This window comes from Schistocerca piceifrons, chromosome 1 (genome assembly GCF_021461385.2).
Source record: "Schistocerca piceifrons isolate TAMUIC-IGC-003096 chromosome 1, iqSchPice1.1, whole genome shotgun sequence".
Classification (NCBI taxonomy): domain Eukaryota; kingdom Metazoa; phylum Arthropoda; class Insecta; order Orthoptera; family Acrididae; genus Schistocerca; species Schistocerca piceifrons.
In genome coordinates, this window is record NC_060138.1 from 899926745 (window position 1) to 899932744 (window position 6000).

Genomic DNA, 6000 nt, shown 5'->3' on the forward strand with positions numbered 1-6000 from the left:
CTCCTTCTTCAGGCAGGGTTGGAGGGTAAGGAAGAGGGGTGAAGGAAAAGGACTGGAGAGGTCTAGGAGAAGGATTAGATTTCAGAAAGTCATTCAGAACTGCGGGTCAGGGGAGACTTATCTTACGGGATGAGAAGTGATATGACTTCTGCAGTACTTGTTATGACAGATGGCCACTTGTTAGCAGAAGACACAGTGACTGCTCCAAAGACTGAGACGGCGTGGAGTTTTACAATTATTTATTGAACTTTCTTTACAATTTCTCCCTCGTCATCGCTGCCCAGACCTGCGGATCCCTCCACCTGGCTGCTGCTGTGTAGATTCTTCGACAATGCGCACAATGCGGGCCACCGATCGCACTCAGAGCCTCAGGCTACCAGTGCTCCGCTGAAGTCAGGATGCCCCGTGGTTGAGATAACTTGTCGCCGCTCGGCAGCCGCGTCGCCCTGAGGTCAGCAGCCGACGCCTGCTGCACCGGCGGCTGGGAAGCTGTCATTCGCGATGTCTGTGAGGTCCCGTCATGGATGGACCACACGGCATGGCCGGGTTGCCGTGAAGTCTGGGCGTCAGTCTCCGGCGGCACCTGTGACCGAGACCGTGCTGCGGCCGGTCCTGCTGCAAGTTCTCGCTGTAGTTAGTCAGCCATGGTGCCGACTGAACTCGGGCCGACCCCCAGAGCTGAAGTTGACAATTGGCGGCGAACGGATGACTCCTGCGAGCTGGAACAGACTTCCGGAATTGTCACCTACGAAGATTGAACATTTGGACACAGACCACGTCCGTCCTCAGATCCGAACTGCTTCCTGATGGCTTCTGTCTGTTGCTGCCTGCGCTCCACTATTTATATCCAGCAGGAGGATGTTTTTTACCCTCGGTGGCAGCTTCTTGTTATTACTCCGGCAGTATATTGCAGCGTAACTTAGCGTGTTGACCTCACTTCCACTTATTCAGCACTCTCCAGGCTTCGCTCGGCGCTCGGTCTGTGTGCATCCTTGCGTCAGACGGTTGGTAGACTGCAACCGTCAACAAGGCTATCTGTGCTGTGCTTACTTCGCAACGCCTTGTTCACCGGCATGCCTTTGTTTTGCCATTCTCCACTGCAGGAAGCAACGCTTACTACATGTGGCCGCAACACTGCCTCCTCCTAAAAATTAAATTCGTCCCCGAATTTACCCTATACGTTAACTCTAGTTCTACCCTATATTCTACTTCTTCTCTATATACATCCAGATTGCCCTGACTCATGCCCTACTGGTAATCCATTCTACAGGAATCTCATGGAGCGGTCTTGCAATAATATGCTGAATCCTCCATTTTAATAAGACATACACCACACTGATAAATAAAATCAAGACGGTAACAGTACTGGTTGAAATACCTATGGTCACTATGCTACGTTTCCACCTGGTATCGTACTCCTCCACATGCCTTAATAATTGCTGCATTGAAATTTGACCTTTCTCTGAATCTACTAGTTTATCTATCGTTTGCAATAGTGTAGCATCCAAGGTGTTGTTAATATACGTCAAATTTTCTCCTGGAGTGATGCTGAATGTTGCATCTGGCCAGTACAACGTCAGATGAGTATCTGTAACCTTGGTGACTCCCGTGACTGTCGCTGGTAAGCTGAAACGATCCCCTACTATTTCACAATTTGTTCCGTTGATTAGCAAACCACTGTCCCGTAATTCCATCTCCGTGGTTGCTTTCCAATTCCCATTGTCATAACACTTGGCTGATATCCTCTCCGTAGGGAATACTGAATACAACCAATTCCTCCGAACTTGCTGAAAATGTGGCGTAGGCTTCACTATTATTCTCCGACACTCCGAAGCTTCTGCTTCTGCCTTAAATAACTGGATGTCACACTTCCTCGTTGTACCTCCCATCCGTTCTTGTCGTTCCAACGCTTTTGTGTTAGCTCGTCTAACTCTCTGCCATACTTCCTTAATGGTTTTCGCAAATTGCTTACATGCTCGCTCTCTGTTCCCAGCCTTGGATGAAGCATGTCAAAAGGTGATGGCATCTTCTGCCCATACACCACTTCATACGGCGACAATCCTGTTGATGTATGTACCTTACGAACTGCAAGTACACGTCCCAGTCGATGTGTTGACTATTTACATAGTGGCTCAACACCTTAGCGATCGTGCGATGCACTCTCTCCGTTCGTCCGTTTGCTTTTGGATGGAATGGACTAGTCTGTAGCTTCTTTATCTTCAGTAACTTACACAGTTGCTTCATCAGATCAGCTGTGAAATTAGTATCTTGATCCAAGATTAAGGACTGTGGTATCCCATACCTGAGTAACCAATCATTAACTAAAGCTTGTGCCACCGTACTTGCTTTCTGATCTGATAATGGGACCATGACTAAATACTTAGAAAAGTGGTCAATCACTGTTAACACATACTTATTCCCTGCTGCAGTGGACCTAATACATCGATTCCAATTTGTTGGAAAGGTCTGTCTGCCTCTGGTAATCTTTGAAGCTGAATCCTTTGATGGCTCAAGTCCACACATTGTGCGCATGTCACACAATTCCTGACGTACTCATCCACGTCTTGACGTCGTGTCGCCCACCAAAACTTCTCCGCTATCCCCCTATCTGTTTTTCTTCGCCCGCCATGTCCTGAAAGAAAATGGTCATGCACCTGTTGCAAAACTTCAGATCTTAAAGCTGCTGGTACAATGACGCGCAAGCCGCATTTCGTCGACCTGCAAAGTAACCCGTCCTGTACCAGGAACTGTGGTTGCTTTCTGAACAATTGGCAATCACTATCCATGGCTTGTGCCCTTTTCCACTCATCTTCAGTCACCCCTGTTACTTGTAATACTGCCACTTTCCTGCTCAATGCATCAGCATTGGCATGTTTCACACCTGGCTTGTGTATTACCTCATAATCGAACTCCCTGAGTTTCAGCGCCCCTCACTAGCCTACTCGCTGGGTCTTTCAGACCTAATAACCATTTCAGAGCTGAATGATCCGTCACAACCTTAAACCTTCTACCATACAGGTAGCATCAAAAGTACAAAATCTCGTATATTACCGCTAACAATTCCTTCTCTGTCGTGGAGTAATTTTGTTCCGTCTTGTTAAGTAGTCGAGACGCGAATGCAATCGGATGTTCTTTGCCATCAATTTCTTGCCCAAGTACAACCCCAAGAGCATGATTAGACGCATCACATTGTAGTATAAACTCCTTCGAAAAGTCTGGAAACTTCAAAACTGGATCTGATGTCAATACCCATTTCAACTCTTGAAATGCTCTCTCGCACTCTGATGTCCAGTGGAAGGTAACACCTTTTCTTAGCAACTTAGTAAGTGGCCTTGCTATTTCTGTGAACCCCTGTATGAATTTTCGATAATAGCTCGCAAGACCATTATACAATTGCAGTTGTTTAACCATTTGCGGAACTGGAAAATTTCGTACTGCAGAAGTGAGACGAGGATCTGTCCGTACCCCGTCCTGAATGATAACATGCCTGAGATAATTTACTTGTGCTTGCGCAAAATGGCATTGTCCAAACTTAGTGTTAGCCGTGCTGCCTCTAATCTTTTAAACACCTCCTCTAACCGTTCCACATGCTGTTCTATATCTCTTGAAAAAACTATAATGCCATCCAGATACACCATGCATTTTTTCGGTTTCAACCCATGAAGGACTCCATCCAACAACCTCTGAAATGTTGCTGGAGCGTTTTTTAGTCCAAACGGCATTCTTTTATACTCAAAGTGACCACAATGCATTGTAAATGCTATTTTTGGCCTGTCCTCCGGACATACTTCAATCTGGTGATAACCGTTCCGCAAATCCGTAGTGGAGAAAAATTTACACTGCTCTAGGTTGTCTAACATTTCTGTGATATTCGGAATCGGATATATGTCCGCCACTGTCCGTTCATTCAAATGTCTGTAATCGCAACAAAAGTGAAATTTTTTTGACCCGTCCGGTGTCTTCTTCAGAACTAGGACCACGTTACTAATCCAAGGACTATTACTGTACTGGATTATCCCATCTTCCAGTTGTTGTTCTAGTAATTGCTCTACTACTGGTTGTAATTGTTTCGGTAGTCTGTATGGCTTATGATACACTGGAGCGTGATTCCCTGTCGGAATACGATGCTGTGTTATCGGTGTAGCAGGTAACGTACCCTGTGCTTCAAACAATGCTTTATACTTTAGTAATAATGCTTCCGTACCCGAATGATCATTTCCTCTCAAATGATTTACCTTGTCATGAAGTGCAGATGGTTTGCTTTACATCATAGTCTAGCCTCAAACTATCAATGTCCTCTTCATCCATTAACTCTACTGTGGCTATTACTAATCGCTTCGGCAGATCGACATCATCCCGCCCGAAGTTATCTAAACTCATTGGAACCATAAACTGCCCGTTTATGTCCGTTACCCATGATACACTCCTATGAATAAAGCAATGCTTTTCATCTAGAACCTCATTACTCGGTAGTGGCTCTACCAAGAATAACTCCTGCTGTGGCACATCGACATCCACCGGTACCCAGATCAACTTCCCTGTACTTGTTCATACTTTGTCACACGAAATCACCTTAATGCACTTGTACGCAGTTTAGTTGGTATCATCTTAGCTATAAGTGCACCTTGCGACTATGAAACATTTTGCGATGGCTGTACCCATTGAGAACAAGTTCCCATCGAGTTCCAGCGTATGTTGCGAAAGGTCAATTTTGGCGTGATATTTAATCAGAAAAGCCCAGCCCAAGTACCACTGAAAATCCATGTCCCACAGTTGACAACACCTGCATTTGCTCCCGGATCCACACGTTTCCTATCTTAAACTTGAGCTGTGCTGTCCCTAGTGCATCTAATTTTTTATCACCTAATGCGCGCAATCTGTATCTCGGAGCTACCAATCCTTTCTTGCCCATGAGGTCCACACTGACAACTGATACATGCGCTCCAGTATCCACTAAAACTCTTCATCACTTATCTTTTATCCAAACCATCAAACTACAATCCTCCTCTTCGTGCACTCTCTGAGTACTTCTTTTTACTGGGAATGCCTCCTGACGGCAGGAACATTCCCTTTTTCGTTTAACGGTTTTTTACCTGCTGTATCATTAACCTGTTTTTTTGGCTTTACATTGCCGTGCCTTATGCCCTATTTTCTGACAATTGAAACACTGCGGTTCCCAACATTGTCCCTTAAAATGACCTTGCTTTCCACAATGGTAACACTCTTTGGAAGACGAAAAAATTTTCTTGTCATTGCGACTTCTAGTGGCGCTATCCACTTCCTGCAAATGTGTAGCTATGCCAAATGCTGCTGCTAAGTCACTTGGATTTTCCATCCGTATCCAGCGTGAAAAATCCAGTGAGACCCCTCGCAAAAATACATCTAAAGCTCTATTCTCTGCTTCTTTCAATAGAACTTCATTTGCACACGCATCTTGCGTTAACTCATACGTGTGCACATTCGTTCTCCTAATTCTGTCTGAAAATTCTTCTACCGTTTCACCCTCACTCGTTTTTTGCATCATCCTCCCCAATTTTTCCCTAAAAAATCTGGCACTGTTTTGTTTCCTAAACCTTTACAATAATCTCTCAGCCAACTCTGTGAACGTAGTAGCATCCTTTAACCCTTCATGGTATGCCATATAAGTCCTTGCGTCACCTACTAACCGTAACCTCGCCATTTGCAAACACATTTCATCCGACCAGCCACACAGTCTAGCTGTACTACGTACATCACCAATGAAAACATTCATATCCTCTGATGTTTTACCAGAGAAGGAAGGTATCAAATTAGCCGCTGAACAATCTGCCACACCGGAAAAGACAGTACCCTTGCATTCTACACTATCGCTTCCCGAGCCTGATTGAGTATTGTGCAACAATTGTTGCTCCAACCTCTGCATGTGCTGCTTTTGCAACTTATTTTCTTCAATCAGTTTCTTAACTTGGTCTGTCAATGCGACTACAGTGTCACAGTGTCCCGGTTGCATGTGTCTCTGGC